We start from the raw sequence: 17,117 nt of genomic DNA, 5'->3' as shown, positions 1-17,117 counted from the left end.
CAAATAAATGAAAGTGTGGGAAACCCTGGTGTGTGTGTGTGTGTTTCTTCCTTGATTTTGAAAAGGACATAACTTTAGTTCTGTCAGAATTGAGTAAAAGTCTTCTAGAAGAAATGCACTTTTTTGGAATTTTGCCTATCATTTTTTTTTTTTTTTTTTTTTTTTTTTATGTCCTGCCTAGCTTCTCAGGCAAATCGTATAGTTGATGTAGATGCCCATATCGGCTGTTCAGATTTACTTTACAAAAGAGAAGTGTAGGATACTTCTCTTGTTGCCTTATTTGTATTTTGACTTTATTAAATGTATTTATATTATCATTTGGTGCAGCCGGGCCGGAGCAGGAGGGGATAGAAAGAGAAAAAAAGGAAGACATAGGGGGGAATTGTGGGAACAAGAGGGGGATTAGACAGAGAGACAAAAACAACAACAGCAAACACAACAACAACAGAGCAACATCAGCAAATACGACATGTAAAAATATGATGGTGAAAGTAATAGCAAATAAGCAGTTAGCGAAAATAAAAAATAATACAGAAATGATAACGAGCATTATTACACTAAAAATGGAGCAATATGAATACCAATAGAAATAGTGCTATTGATAATAAACAATACCAACACTTTACCTTTATTATCAACAATACAATTGTTCAAATGCAACAATACAAATATGTAATGATAACTTGAGATACGAAAGAATGCAGAAAAATGGAGGGGAAGAAAGAGAAGCAACCTACATTAACCTTGTAGATTGTTACAGTAACAATAGGTTAAGCTTTGTCAGTGTGCCATGTGTTATACCCAGTTTACTCTAGGGCAACAACGTTAATATATGTTTGATGAAACGTGATTATGTGCATGAGCGTGTGTGTGCATATGTACTTGTATATGTACAGTATGTGTATATGTGTGCTTGTACAGTGAATGTATGTGTATATGTGTGTTTGTACAGTGAATGTATATGTACAGTATATGTATGTGTGTGTTTGTACAGTGAATGTATATGTACAGTATGTGTATATGTATGTTTTTACAGTGAATGTATATGTACAGTATGTGTATACAGTATGTTTGTATAATGAGTGTGCGTGTGGATGTACGAACTTTGAGTGTGTAAATATGTACTGTATTTGTATATGTATGTGGGAGCGTAGGTACCTATGTATGTGTGTATGTATGTATGTGAGTATATGTGAATTTGCATGTACAATACATTTGACTCCCAGTGTGTGCGGGAGCCAGAGTACGGCCCCAGCCCCCCCGAGAGCCCATCCCATAAACAGTAGGTGTGGTGCCCAGGGAACCAGGGACCACCGCCCCCACGCAGCCAAGCCAGACAGCGACAGGAACCCCAGAGCCTGGCCCACCGCGCCGCCCACAAGGGCCAGCAGCAGGCCGCAGACAGACGCACCCGGCAGAGGACAAGGCACGAGAAAAGCAGGGGGTAGCCAGACCCCAATCCAGCGAGAGACCACACCCCACACGGACAGAAAGGCGGGACGCCCCGCCCGAGGGGCCCGGAGACCCCCCGCAAGCGGACGGGAAGACCGCCCCCGCCCCACCGGCAACCGGGCCCCCACGAGCCCCCCCCAACCCCCGGAGAGCCCGGCGAGGCCAGCCCACGGCCACCCCACCCAAGCCGGCCGCCACAGGACCACCCAGCACGGGGCCACGGGAACCACCCACCCCACCCGCAGGGACCCCAACGATGGAGATGGAACAACCAGCAACCGCCCCGCCGAGTCCCCCCCTGAGGTAGGGGGAAATAAATAAATAAATAAATAATAATAATAATAATAATATTAATAAAATACATTAAAAAATAAGAATAAATAAATAATTTTTTTTTTTTTTTTTAATTTAAAAAAAGAATTAAAAGAAGATCACAGACATGCTGACACACAAGGTCGCTACCCCAACAACTGGCCGACTCGCAGCACCTCGGAATACCCTGCAGCACCAAACTACCACAGTACACGCAGGGAACAGACCCAGCAGGCCCCAACCAAGACGGGCACCCGGAAGGGATGGACGCTAGGACCCAGGAGCTCCAGACACGCAGTCCGGATGCAGTAGCCTGAGGCGCCGACCCCCACCCGACAGGAAGGCCCAAAACGTACCCCCAGAAATATACATACATATCTATATACATAAACATACACATGTACACACATACACATACACACATATATATACATACATACCTACATATACACAGTTTGTCAGCCCCGACAACCACCATGCGCGCGCGCGCTGCCACCAGTCACAACATCAGCCACCCCCCTGCACCAGACCCAGCAGCCACGGGCGCCCACACCACAAACAAACGGCAGCAGAAACAGCAGCCACAACACCCCCAGACAGCCAGCACCACCCAATGAAATCAAAGCGATAAAAAAAAAAACGCGACCGGCAACCACACGCCAACAGGATCACGGAGACCAGCCAGCGCCAGCAAGCCCAAACGCCAACACGCAAACAAGAGACACCAACACCCCCCCCCACCAAAAGACCCCACCACCCCAACCCAAACCCGCACAAACACACCACCGCCCAAACAACCGAGACACAGCATCCAGACCAGACACGGGCGCCGCGCCGCCACCACATCAAGTCGCCAACAGAGACCCCACAGCGCAAGGTCGGGCCACACGGGCACGGACCCCACCCTATCATTTAAAATCCCTATATGAGACAACAACACATTTTTCTTTTTGTATGCATTGTAATTTGTAATATATGGCAAGTACAAGGAGTGGCTAACAATGAAGCTAATAGGAGTAATCTGTTGCGTCCGTAAAGCCGCCTAAAATATCCAAAAACATGCCAATAATACTCCATTTACATCTCGTGACCTGAATTTTAACCAAATATTAGCAATGTTGTTATTATAAACGCTAACGCAGAGGAACTACTTTTAGCGGCGCGGTGATCACAGAGAGCTAACTAGGTTAAAGGCCTACTGAAACCCACTACTACCGACCACGCAGTCTGATAGTTTATATATCAATGATGAAATCTTAACATTATAACACATGCCAATACGGCCGGGTTAACTTATAAAGTGACATTTTAAATTTGCCGCTAAACTTCCGGTTCGAAACGCCTTTGAGGATGACGTATGCGCGTGACGTAGCCCGGCGAACACGGGTATGCCTTCCACATTGAAGCAAATACGAAAAAGCTCTGTTTTCATTTCATAATTCCACAGTATTCTGGACATCTGTGTTCGTGAATCTGTTGCAATCATGTTCATTGCATTATGGAGAAGGAAGCTGAGCAAGCAAAGAAGAAAGTTGTCGGTGCGAAATGGACGTATTTTTCGAACGTAGTCAGCAACAACAGTACACAGCCGGCGCTTCTTTGTTTACATTCCCGAAAGATGCAGTCAAAATGGAAGAACTCGGATAACAGAGACTCTAACCAGGAGGACTTTTGACTTCGATACACAGACGCCTGTAGAGAACTGGGACAACACAGACTCTTACCAAGATTACTTTGATTTGGATGACAAAGACGCAGACGTGCTACTGTGAGTATGCAGCTTTGGCTTCTAAACATTTGATCGCTTGACCGTATGTGCGCAACTTTTTTTTGCGTATGTACGTAACTTTTTTAAAATATATAAGCTTTATGAAACTTGGGTTAGGTGAACGGTCTTTTGGGCTGAGTGATTGTGTGTGTTGATCAGGTGTTTGAATTGTATTGGCGTGTTCTATGGAGCTAGGAGCTAGCAGAGGAGCTAGGAGCTAGCGTAACAAACACGCAGGTGTTTTTATGCAGGATTAATTTGTGGCATATTAAATATAAGCCTGGTTGTGTTGTGGCTAATAGAGTATATATATGTCTTGTGTTTATTTACTGTTGTAGTCATTCCCAGCTGAATATCAGGTACCGTGAGTATGCAGCCTTGGCTGCTAAACATTTGATAGCTTGACCGTATGTGCGCGTCACGTACATAACTTTTTAAAAATATATAAGCTTTATGAACCTTGGGTTAGGTGAACGGTCTTTTGGGCTGAGTGATTGTGTGTGTTGATCAGGTGTTTGAATTGTATTGGCGTGTTCTATGGAGCTAGGAGCTAGCAGAGGAGCTAGGAGCTAGCGTAACAAACACGCAGGTGTTTTTATGCAGGATTAATTTGTGGCATATTAAATATAAGCCTGGTTGTGTTGTGGCTAATAGAGTATATATATGTCTTGTGTTTATTTACTGTTGTAGTCATTCCCAGCTGAATATCAGGTCACCCCCGGCTCTCACAGCATCTTCCCTATCTGAATAGCTTCAACTCCCGACTAGTCCTTCACTTGCACTTTACTCATCCACAAATCTTTCATCCTCGCTCAAATTAATGGGGAAATTGTCGCTTTCTCGGTCCGAATCTCTCACTTCATGCGGCCATCATTGTAAACAATAGGGAACTTTGCGTATATGTTCAACTGACTACGTCACGCTACTTCCGGTAGGGGCAAGCCTTTTTTTATCAGATACCAAAAGTTGCAATCTTTATCGTCGTTGTTCTATACTAAATCCTTTCAGCAAAAATATGGCAATATCGCGAAATGATCAAGTATGACACATAGAATAGATCTGCTATCCCCGTTTAAATTTAAAAAATTCATTTCAGTAGGCCTTTAAGCAGCTACTGACATACTGAGCCGGTGAGCTGCTGCACCGCCTCTAACTTGGTAAAAGTTAATTATATAGATCATGTCTCTCACTTGTATACTAGAAGGTTGCCATAAACCGAGAAGTTGGTCAGCTTTGACATTCAACTTATAACCGTAGATCACAAGAGACACAAAAAGAAGCTTGTTTGCGCCCACTTTTTTGTTTTTTAACCTATGTCAGTGGTTCTTAACCTGGGTTCGATCGAACCTTAGGGGTTCGGTGAGTCGGCCTCAGGGGTTCGGCGGAGCCTCTGCCGCGAAGGTCAAGACACACCCGACTCTAGTAAATACAAACTTCTCCCTATCGGTGCATTATGGATATGGAAAATGCAAAAGTCACACTGATTTGCAGGTGTGTAATTTGTTGTGATTGCATGCACTGTGTTGGTTTTGTTCTATGAACAAGGTGATGTTCATGCACGGTTCATTTTGTGCACCAGTAAAAAAAAAACATAACTTTGTCTTGAATTTGAAAAAAAAAAAAAGTTTATTTTTCACTAAAGAAGGGTTCGGTGAATGCACATATGAAACTGGTGGGGTTCGGTACCTCCAACAAAATTCAGAACCACTGACCTATGTAAAGATAGTGATTAATTCTTCATCTAAACAGGAAGAATACAGTCGGTAGGGTTGTATTTTTGCCTCATTCATGTGAGAATCCTGTGTGTGACTGAATCATTAAGGAGTGGGACTATGCAGGACTAGCTGCGATGTGCTAAAAAAAAAAAAACAGGTAGCAACTGTGAGCAGATAATACTGTAACATCTCATTTTCTTTCGAACTTATCAGGTCGGTAGTGCATTCTTCACTCATGCTTTAAGTGAGGGATGGGGCAAAACCTAACCCGGACCCACTGCAAATATCCCATCAGTCGACATCTGAGTGAGAGCAGATATTGTACAGTAAGAGATTACTTTATTATGTTTAGAGTTTGTATTTCTTGTTTAGCACTTAGGAATAATGCTACTTTCTGGATTTGCTTATCACTCAGCTTCTAAAACTTGTGGCTAGAGATGTCCGATAATATCGGCCTGCCGATAAATGTTTTAAAATGTAATATCGGAAATTATCGGTATCGGGTTTTTTATTATCGGTATCGGTTTTTTTTTTGGGTTTTTTTTTATTAAATCATCATAAAAAACACAAGATACACTTACAATTAGTACACCAACCCAAAAAACCTCCCTCCCCCATTTACACTCATTCACACAAAAGGGTTGTTTCTTTCTGTTATTAACATTCTGGTTCCTACATTATATATCAATATATATCAATACAGTCTGCAAGGGATTCAGTCCGTAAGCACACATGATTGTGCGTGCTGCTGGTCCACTATAGTACTGACCTTTAACAGTTAATTTTACTCATTTTCATTAATTACTAGTTTCTATGTAACTGTTTTTATATTGTTTTACTTTCTTTTTTATTCAAGAAAATGTTTTTAATTTATTTATTTTATTTTATTAATTTTTTTTAAAAGGACATTATCTTCACCATACTTGGTTGTCCAAATTAGGCATACTAATGTGTTAATTCCACGACTGTATATATCGGTATCGGTTGATATCGTTATCGGTTGATATCGGTATTGGTAATTAAGAGTTGGACAATATCGGAATATCGGATATCGGCAAAAAGCCATTATCGGACATCCCTAATTGTGGCTCATCCTCCTTATATTCAGGATAAAAAAAAGATAAGGTTAATTTTTTCCAAAGCCGTCATTGTCTCTCATGGGAAAAAAAAGAAATTTTGCATCAATTACAATATGACACAAGACATTCATGTGAAAAGTAAATACACTGGTAGCCAGTATGGACCACTGGGGGACACTGTTTTGAATAGACCAGTGGTGTCAAACATACGGATCCGGCCCGCGTCATGAGTTTGCCAAGTATAAAAATGAGCTAACAAACTGCTGTTCTCAATGTGTCCACTGGATGTTGCAATAGCAATTATTTGTATACCCTGCCACCAGAGCACGAATGACTTCAGAGGGGGTGGAGCTATGTGCCGTGTCAACACTTCCGTGTTTGGACACTATGTACTTTAAAGGCCTACTGAAACCCACTACTACTGACCACGCAGTCTGATAGTTTATATATCAATGATGAAATCTTAACATTGCAACACATGCCAATACGGCCGAGTTAACTTATAAAGTGCAATTTTAAATTTCCCGGGAAACTTCTGGTTGAAAACGTCTAGGTATGATGACGTTTGCGCGTGACGTCAATGGTTGAAGCGGAAGTATTCGGACACATTGTATCCCAATACAAACAGCTCTGTTTTCTTTGCAAAATTCCACAGTATTCCGGACATCTGTGTTGGTGAATCTTTTGCAATTTGTTTAATGAACAATGGAGACTGCAAAGAAGAAAGCTGTAGGTGGGATCGGTGTATTAGCGGATGGCTGCAGCAACACAACCAGGAGGACTTTGATTTGGATAACAAACGCGCTATCCGACGCTAGCCGCCGACCGCATCGATGATCGGGTGAAGTCCTTCGTCGCGCCGTCAATCGCTGGAACGCAGGTGAGCACGGGTGTTGATGAGCAGATGAGGGCTGGCGTAGGTGGAGAGCTAATGTTTTTAGCATAGCTCTGTCGAGGTCCCGTAGCTAAGTTAGCTTCAATGGCGTCGTTAGCAACAGCATTGCTAGGCTTCGTCCGGCGGTACAGCATTAACCGTGTGGTTACAGGTCCAGAGTTTGGTAGTATTGTTGATCTTCTGTCTATCCTTCCAGTCAGGGGCTTATTTCTTTTGTTTCTATCTGCATTTAAGCACGATGCTATCACATTAGCTCCGTAGCTAAAGTGCTTCACCGATGTATTGTCGTGGAGATAAAAGTCACTGTGAATGTCCATTTTGCGTTCTCGACTCTCATTTTCAAGAGGATATAGTATCCGAGGTGGTTTAAAATACAAATCCGTGATCCACAATAGAAAAAGGAGAAAGTGTGGAATCCAATGAGCCCTTGTACCTAAGTTACGGTCAGAGCGAAAAAAGATACGTCCTGCACTGCACTCTAGTCCTTCACTCTCACGTTCCACATCCACGAATCTTTCATCCTCGCTCAAATTAATGGGGTAATCGTCGCTTTTTCGGTCCGAATCGCTCTCGCTGCTGTTGTAAACAATGGGAAAATGTGAGGAGCCGTTCAACCTGTGACGTCACGCTACTTCCGGTACAGCGACCAAAAGTTGCGAACTTTAACGTCGATGTTCTCTACTAAATCCTTTCAGCAAAAATATGGCAATATCACGAAATGATCAAGTATGACACATAGAATGGAACTGCTATCCCCGTTTAAATAAAAAAAATTCATTTCAGTAGGCCTTTAAGCTTCTTATTAGAGATAATATACAAAATGTGGATTGTTATGTTCATGTCTTGATTGTCAAAGATGATGTTGGTAATGTAACCTGTGCCATTTCTACCAAAATTAATGTTTTTGATAATCTGTACATTTTGTCAGATTATGACTGCAAGGGGGACTCATTTTCTGGGCGCACATAAATATGCTGAAATAATATGTAGGCTATACCCTTTTAAGTTGTTTGATTAATGAAATGAGTCTAAATTCACAAGTTTTACTGTGGATGACAACTTGTCTAGGGTGTACCCCGCCTTCCGCCCGAATTCAGATGGGATAGGCTCCAGCCACCCCAGCGACCCCAAGAGGGACAAGCGGTAGAAACTGGATGGATGGATGTAGTAGATGATGCTACAAATGTACAGAATAAACCACGTGATGTCAGTCGAGCAAAATTAGGAACTTGCATTAACATTCTGTAATTTGATTTTGATATTTATTTCATCTTTTGATAGATTAGAAATTAACAACAATGAAAGCATTTAAAAACTCTGCCTGACTGAATTACACTTATTTGACTGATGAACATTATCATATCATCTATTCAGAAAGTATGAATAACGACAAATGAAGATAGAATATTATTAAGCGCAACATGAGTGTAAAAAAAAAACATTATGATTTGTACATTTTCAGAATGTGCTTGGTCTATGTTTTAACAAAGAAAACAATCTGAAGTTGTCTTTATTTTAAATTATTATGCCAAGATTTTACCAGTCCGGCCCACTTGGGAATAGATGTTTCTCCATGTGAGCTAAGATGAATTTGACACCCCTGGAATAGATAACAAGCTTGAACACACACCATCAACCTAAACCTTTTGTGTTCTACCAGGCAAGGCAAGTTGAATTCGTATATAAGGCAATTCAAAGTGCTGTGTACCACTCAAATATTTACCCTACTACTTTGGAAGAGATTCCAATACTCTTTCATCTCTGAGACAAGAAAGTGTTCAAACATGTCAAAAGCCTTTGACAGATCTAAGAACAACACAGCAGTTTTCTTCTTTGTAGCACTTACAAAATCATAGTGGCAGTGCTGTGTTTGTCACAATAATTTTAAAAAGTTAAAGTACCACTGATAGTCACACACACACCAAGTGTGGTGAAATTACTCTCTGCATTTGACCCCTCCCCTTGTTCGACCCCCTGGGAGGTGAGGGGAGCAGTGAGCAGCAGCGGTGGCTGCACTCGGGAATCATTTTTGGTTATATAACCCCCAATTCCAACCCTTGATGCTGAGTGCCAAACAGGGAGGTAATCGGTCCCATTTCTATAGTCTTTGGTATGACTCGCCCGGGGTTTGAACTCACGACCTACCAATCTCAGGGCGGACACTCTAACCGTAGCACTGTAGCTCACATAGTGATGCTGGTGTTGCTGACATGTGCATCCTCTTGTCCACTGCTTAATGCAGTTCTTCTCAAATAGTGAGGCAGGTCTCCCTTGCGATCCCGCCGTCCGCAGTCCGGCAGTCCCCCTGTTGCGGCTCTGTCATGCAGCGACATAGCACAGACCTCTACGAGATCTCGCGAATCCGGCTGTAATCATCATGTAATCAGCTTGTGATTGACACAGGCCCCTATACTCCAATATAGCTGCCTGGGATATGTCTGCATATGATTTAGGACCTCCAGGATCAGCATGTTCTCATGCATTTGTGTCAACTGTACGCCGTGGCCTGCTGGCGCAGCGGACTGAGAGCGAGGGACGCAAACAGGCTGGACAAGCTGGTAAAGAAGGCCAGTAACGTGGTGGGAGTGGAGCTAGACTCTCTGGCGGTGGTGTCAGAGAGGAAAAGTCTAGCAAAGCTCCTACCCATTATGGACAACAACTCCCACCCACTACACTCGGACCTGGCGGAGAGAATGAGCACGTTCAGTGGAAGGCTCAGACTCCCAAATTGCAACACGGAACGACAAAGGAGGTCCTTCATACAGACAGCCATCAGACTGTATAATGCATATGCTCCTTCTTGACTGCACTTAAATGTAGAATATATGTATAATATATTTATATTATTCACATGTGAATAATGCTGTATAGTATTTATTGTCAATTGTGAGCGAACTGTGGTGCTGAATTTTCCCCAGGGATCAATAAAGTACTTTCGATTCTATTCTATTCTAAATTACATCTGAAAACCTTTGACAAGTTGACTTGATGTCCATTCGGACATATAAAAGGGTCAAATTCGATCCGCCTTGGAAAACTGAGTATTTTGTTTAGAAAATAAATCGGATAACCTATTTTGTGTTTGTTCATGACTTAGAATAGAATAGATCTTTATTGTACAACGAAATTGCAAGCAAACTCATTTAGTGCAAATTCATAATGACACATAAAAAACATAAGAACATGGTACTAAGATAAATAGATAAAAAAAAGACATGAAAAAACAAAAAATACCAAGCACACAGCTCACATGCACAGTCTTTCTATTTTATGCCTTGTGTTCAGCAACACTATTGCTCTCGGGTAGAAAGTGTTCTTGAACCTGTTAGTCCGGAATTTTATTGTCCTGTATCTCCTGCCCAAGGGCAGCAGTTCAAAAAGTTTATGTCCGGGGTGAGAGGGGTCCCTTATGATGTTTGGAGCCTTTTTGAGGCACCTGGCACTGTACAGTTCATCTAGGGAGGGGAGGGAGCAGCCAGTGATCTTCATGGCAGTTTTTACGACTCTCTGAAGTGCATTTCTCTCTGCCACTGTGCAGCTGGCATACTGTCCAACAACACAAGCAGATTTTAGCCAAATTTAACTGATTTGTTGCAGCAACCAGCACATAAAGAAGCACTACGTATGTATTTGGCGATGGAATGGCGGGGATGTTTTCCGGGATGCATTGACTTGAATTAAATAGGAAAGACCACCGCCGTGGCGATGCCGTGGCGATGCCGTGGCGATGCCGTGGCGATGCCGTTTCGCATTCCAGTGCAACTCAGGGGACAGACAGAAGTGTGGTTACTATAGGGCTTACTAAAAACACTTCATTGTCTAAACTCAACTTGCAGGAAGTGGGCAAGACATTTCAAAAACACTTTTGTGGTACCCTGAAGCAAACATTTAACAGTTCCACTCCAATCCTGAAAGTAGCGGTAATGGCCATTAAGAAGTGACTGACAAGTTATTATATTAGTTGTCTTTCAAGGAAAACAACCATTGGTGGATTACTATGTAAATGATAAACAAATATTCGAGCTATATCATTGGCTTCATTAGATTTTGCCGTACATCCACTATTTGGATACGTACAATGTATGATAAACAAACAAGGACTTTGTGTAACTAACAAATATATAATAATAACAAACAAATAAATGTGCTATAATAATAATTAAAAAATTAATGCTTTCCCGGCTTTCCCTATACTCCAATATAGCTGCCTGGGATATGCCTGCATATGATTTTGGACCTTCAGGATAAGCATGTTCTCATCCATTTATGTCAACGAGGTGAAATTACATCTGAAAACCTTTGACAAGTTTACTTCATGTCCAATCGGACATATAAAAGCGTCAAATTTGATCCACCTTGAAAACTGAGTATTTTGTTTCGAAAATAAATCGGATTGTCTATTTTGTGTTTGTACATGACTTCCTATCCAACACAAGCAAATTTTAGCTCAATTGAACTGATTTGTTGCAGAAACTGGCAAATAAAGAAGCACTACGTATATATTTAGCGCTGGAGTGGCGGTGATGTTTTCCGAGATGTATTGACTGAATAAAAACGGAAAGATCACCGCCGTGGCGACGCCGTTCCACTGCTGTTTCGCATTCCAGTGGAAATCCGGGGACAGACAGAAGTGTGGTTACTATAGGGCTTACTAAAAACACTTCATTGTCTAAACTCAACTAGCAAGAATTGGGCAAGACATTTCAAAAACACTTTTGTGGTACCCTGAAGCAAACATTTAACAGTTCCACTCCAATCTTGCAAGTAGCCATTAAGAAGTGACTGACAACTTATGCTATTAGTCGTCTTTCAAGGAAAACAACCATTAGTGATTAAATGATGAACAAATATTCTAGCGATATCATTAGCTTCATTAGATTTTGCCGTAGATCCACTATTTGGATACGTATAATGTATTCTAAACCAACAAGCACTTTGTGTAGCTAGCAAATATATAATAATAATAATAATAATAATAATAATAATAATAATAATAATAATAATAATAATAACTAACAAATAAATGTGCTATAATAATAATAAAAAAATTAATGCTTTCCCGGCTTCCCCTATACTCCAATATAGCTGCCTGGAATATGCCTGCATATGATTTTGGACCTTCAGGATCAGCATGTTGTCATCCATTTGTGTCAACAAGGTGAAATTACATCTGAAAACCTTTGACAAGTTGACTTCATGTCCATTCGGACATATAAAAGCGCCAAATTCCCTCCCCCTTGAAAACTGAGTATTTTGTTTTGAAAATAAATCGGATAATCTATTTTGTGTTTGTACATTACTTCCTGTCCAACACAAGCAGATTTTAGCTCAATTGAACAGATTTGTTGCAGCAACTGGCAAATAAAGAAGCACTACGTATATATTTAGCGCTGGAATGGCGGTGACGTTTTTCCGGGACGCATTGACCTCCTGGTACCCCAGCACCTCCAAAACCCTCAAATCTAGACAGAACAAGCTAGTCAGGTTACATCTAGACCTCCAGCCCAGATCACACCTCACTCCTACCCACTTCTCCAAAGTGGGCTGGCTCAGGGTGGAGGACAGAGTAAAACAACTTGCACTGAGCCTAGTCTATAAAATTCGCTACACCTCCCTGATACCCAAGTACATGTCAAACTACTTCCATAACGTAAATGACCGCCATAACCACAACACCAGGGGGAGCTCCACAAACCACGTTAAACCCAGATTCCGATCTAACAAAGGTCTTAACTCATTCTCCTTCTATGCCACATCAATATGGACTGCACTCCCAACAGGTGTAAAAGAAAGTGCATCTCTATCCTCCTTCAAAACCGCACTAAAAGAACACCTACGGGTCGGCAACCTGCGGCTCTTTGACCACTCTGATGCGGCTCAGCTGCGTACTAGCCGACCCTCCCGATTTTCCCAGGAGACTTAAGGATCTCAGTGCCTCTCCTATAAATCTCCCAGGGCAAAAATTCTACAAGTTTTACCCTGGTTACTAAATCAAAGGCGTGCCCTAATGGCACTACATTAATTGACCTCTAGAGCCTGTACAAATAACGTGCCAGACCAGCCACATGATTTATGTTGCTTTTACTTGCGCACGTAGGAGATAGCAACGCATACTTGTTCAACAGCCACACAGCTTACACTGACGGTGGACGTATAAAACAACTTTAACACTATTACGTTACAAATATGCGTCACACTGTGAACCCACACCAAAAAAGAATGACAAACACATTTCTGGAGAACATATGCACTGTAACACAACATAAACACAACACAACAAATACCCAGAATCCCATGCAGCCCTAACTCTTTCGGTCTACATTATACACCCCCGCTACCACCAAACCCCCCCACACATCAACCCCCCCCCTCCTCCTCCGTGCGTCGGTTGAGCGGAAGAGTTAGGGCTGCATGGGATTCTGGGTATTTGTTGTGTTGTGTTTATGTTGTGTTACATTTCTGGAGAACATCCGCACTGGATGTTCTCCAGAAATGTGTTATTCTTTTTTGGTGTGGGTTCACAGTGTGGCGCATATTTGTAACGTAACAGTGTTAAAGTTGTTTTATACGGTTACCGTCAGTGTAAGCTGTGTGGCTGTTGAACAAGTATGCCTTGCTGTCACTTACGTGTGCAAGTAAGAGCTGCATTCAACATGTGGCCGAGCAGGTACACTGTTGGAGCGGCCTGTAGAGGGCGATAAAAGCAGTGCCATCACGCCCTTTAATCCAGGGGTCTCCCGGAAAAATTGGGAGGGTTGGCAAGAATGACGCTGTCAAGCGCCATTCATTCAAAACTCACGGGCCGCAATAACATTACATTTTCATATTAAGGTGCGGGCCGGGGTGTGTGTCTGAGACCCCTTGATTAAAATAGCACAAAGCAAATTAAGCTTTGGATGCAGTGTTTATTCATTTTAAATTTACAAAAAATGTTTGTGGCTCCCATTTTTATCTTTAATTTGTGAAACTTGACAAAATGGCTCTTTGAGTGGTAAAGGTTGCCGACCCCTGCCCTAGACTAACATCCTCCCCCTACCACATCCCACCTCCCCGGATTGTAAATAATCAAATGTATATACTTTTTCTTATGCTTTCTGAGCTCACTATGTTCACTGCTCGCTGTACATATCCTACGAAGTCAGACCTACACTGTTTCAATGTCCATTTCTCAGATGATATAATTGTTGATGACTGAAGTGCTGATATCAACCAAATCTAACCTCCCCGCCCCAACCCCTTCCACATCCCACCCCCCGGATTGTAAATAATGTAGATAATTCAATTTATATACTCTGATGATTAACTTGTGTGACGACTGTATTATGCTGATAGTATATATTTGAACCATGAATTGATTAACGTGGACCCCGACTTAAACAAGTTGAAAAACTTATTCGGGTGTTACCATTTAGTGGTCAATTGTACGGAATATGTACTGTACTGTGCAATCTACTAATAAAAGTCTCAATCAATCAAAACTTGAATAAAAACGGGAAGACCGACGCCGTTCCACTGCCGTTTCGCATTCCAGTGGAAATCCGGTGTGGTTACTATAGGGCTTACTAAAAACACTTTATTGTCGTCTTTCAAGGAAAACAACCATTAGTAAATGGTGAACAAATATTCTAGCAATATCATTGACTTCATTAGATGTTGCCGTAGATCCACTATTTGGAAACGTACGATGTATTCTAAACCAACAAGCGTGTAACTAACAAATACATGATTTGCCATTAATTTTAACTATAGCACGGCGTCTGGTTGGTTTATCCGGTTAGAGCATGTAGTCGGGTTAATGTCGCTGTAATTGTGACTGTCAACAAGCAGTGTTTGCAGTGTAATGAGGATCAAGATATACATTTAAATACGACTGCAAATGAGGAGTTGTTGACATGAGAGCTAACGTTAGCCGCTTGTCCCCAATCAGCTGACCGCCTAGCTTACCTGTCATATACAGTATGCTCCCTCGTCGCTCCTCCGTGGCTTCCGTTGTGCGTAGGGCGGTGAAATAACCCCACTCGGTTTTTAAGACAGTTAAATCTATGTCCGTTTACTACTGCTTCTATCTTAAAAAGCACAAGCGGCTCTAATTGCAAAGGAATTTCAGAGTGAAGTTTTAACTCTACATACTTCCGGCCACCATGTTTTCCACGTTGCGGGCCACCGTGCGTGGTTACGTCATATAAGGCATTCACTTTGCGTCATGACGTTGAGCGAAGAGGGCAAAACCAGACTAAACAGATTTGGATTTTTGTACTTGTTTTGTTTATTATTATTTCCTTTATTGTATGTAAATGTTGCAGATTACAAATAAAGGTTTATAAAATTACAAATTAAAAAAAATTAAAAATAAACAGATTTGGCTCAAATTTGGATTATTTACGGAACTTGTGTGAGCCTATGGTATGAAAGTAGAATTGTCTCACATCAATTTATATATATCAATATGATATTAATGCATATGCATATATTAATAAATATACAAATACAAATGTGATATACAAATAAATAAACAACTTGTATAAATAAACGCGTATTTGTAAATATATTTTTGAGATTTGAAAATCTATACAAACATTTATAAATATAAAAATGTAACACAAAAATAAATCAAGAATTTGTATAAATAAACGTGTATTTGTAAATATATTTTTGAGATTTGAATATAAGTATGCTTGATTTATGTATTTGTATTGAATTTGCATTGGATCGCTTTTTTGCTTTTGTGTCCATGAGACATTCCTCCCACAAACCAGATGCACAAATAAATGTGACCTACACACTCCCCTGAACAACCAGCAGAGGGCAGTGCAGCCAAAGTTCATAGACATGGTCAGACACTGGCGAGCCAATCAGAGGCACACTAGGGAGGATCATATGATGATTGATATATGATGATGATTTGACACACATTGCACTGATAAGAGATCAGTATCTACATCAGGACAAGGTCATTAAACGGCATTGATACAATAAAATAAGCAGCTAGCATGGTCTTTCAGATTAACTGGATACATTAGCAATAGCTAATACAACGCTAACGTTAGCAAGCTCAGGCCCATTATACGTTCTCTCTGTAAAGACGTGGATTGTTTTTTGCATTTAAGGCATATATTGCTCTGTGGCCCAGACTGCTCTGGCTGCAGTGCCCTCTGATGGTTGTTCACGAGAGTGTGTAGGTCACATTTATTTGAGCATCTGGGGCCGTACTTATCAAGCTTCTTAGAGTGCCATTTTACACTTAAGTCCTGAGAATTTGCGAAATTTAGTCCTACTCTCAAACTTAAGAATAAAAGCTTTTTATCAACGTTCTTAAGTCTAAGAATCACTCCTACTCTCCATGATATTTAAGAGACCTTCAGAGGTGTCTTAAGTGGTTAGGAGTTGCCAGCAGGGGATGGCACTGAGGCGAGAGAGACGTGCGCGAACATTCAGGGAGCGGAACGATGTCCTGGATTTGTTTGATGACGAGCAGCTGATCAAACGGTATCGTTTAGACAGAGCGGGTATTATTTTTGTCACAGATTTAATACTTTTCGATTCCATGTTGATTTCTGCATGTGGCTGCAGTGGGCTAGTATATATAGAGCCACCCACACCAGTTTCAAATTAGTTGCCTAATTAATGAATTGGAAAGAAAATGTTATGACAGTAGCGTATGTGTGTGGCCGTGAGGTGAGTGACGTCAGTGAGTGTGTGGGCGAGAGAAGAGAAGAGAGGGAGCGGTAGCGTGAGTGCCGGCGGGGACTAGTTTGTTTTGTATTATTTTGTAGTTTATTGTCAAAATATACACTCCCATTGTCCAATTAAATATTTCCAAGATATTTCTTTATTCTTAGACAACGGATTCCCTTCCGTGATTGGTCATTTCTATGGACACAGAAATGACGTCACCT

At 41.4% G+C, this 17,117-nt stretch overlaps 1 protein-coding gene across 1 annotated transcript in view; it reads right to left on the bottom strand.

The window, feature by feature from the left end:
• The window catches only part of dym (dymeclin), a 162,439-nt gene extending 147,041 nt beyond the window's left edge, over positions 1 to 15,398 (bottom strand). The window contains exon 1 of the mRNA XM_062031332.1: positions 15,166 to 15,398. The gene's annotated coding sequence lies outside the window, so the exon portion shown is untranslated. The remainder of the gene's footprint in view (positions 1 to 15,165) is intronic.
• Between the last annotated feature and the right edge of the window lie 1,719 nt (positions 15,399 to 17,117).

This window comes from Entelurus aequoreus, linkage group LG21, assembly GCF_033978785.1.
Source record: "Entelurus aequoreus isolate RoL-2023_Sb linkage group LG21, RoL_Eaeq_v1.1, whole genome shotgun sequence".
Taxonomy (NCBI): Eukaryota; Metazoa; Chordata; class Actinopteri; order Syngnathiformes; family Syngnathidae; genus Entelurus; species Entelurus aequoreus.
Note: the sequence above shows the minus strand (reverse complement) of the source record. Positions and strands in the feature narration are given on the sequence as shown.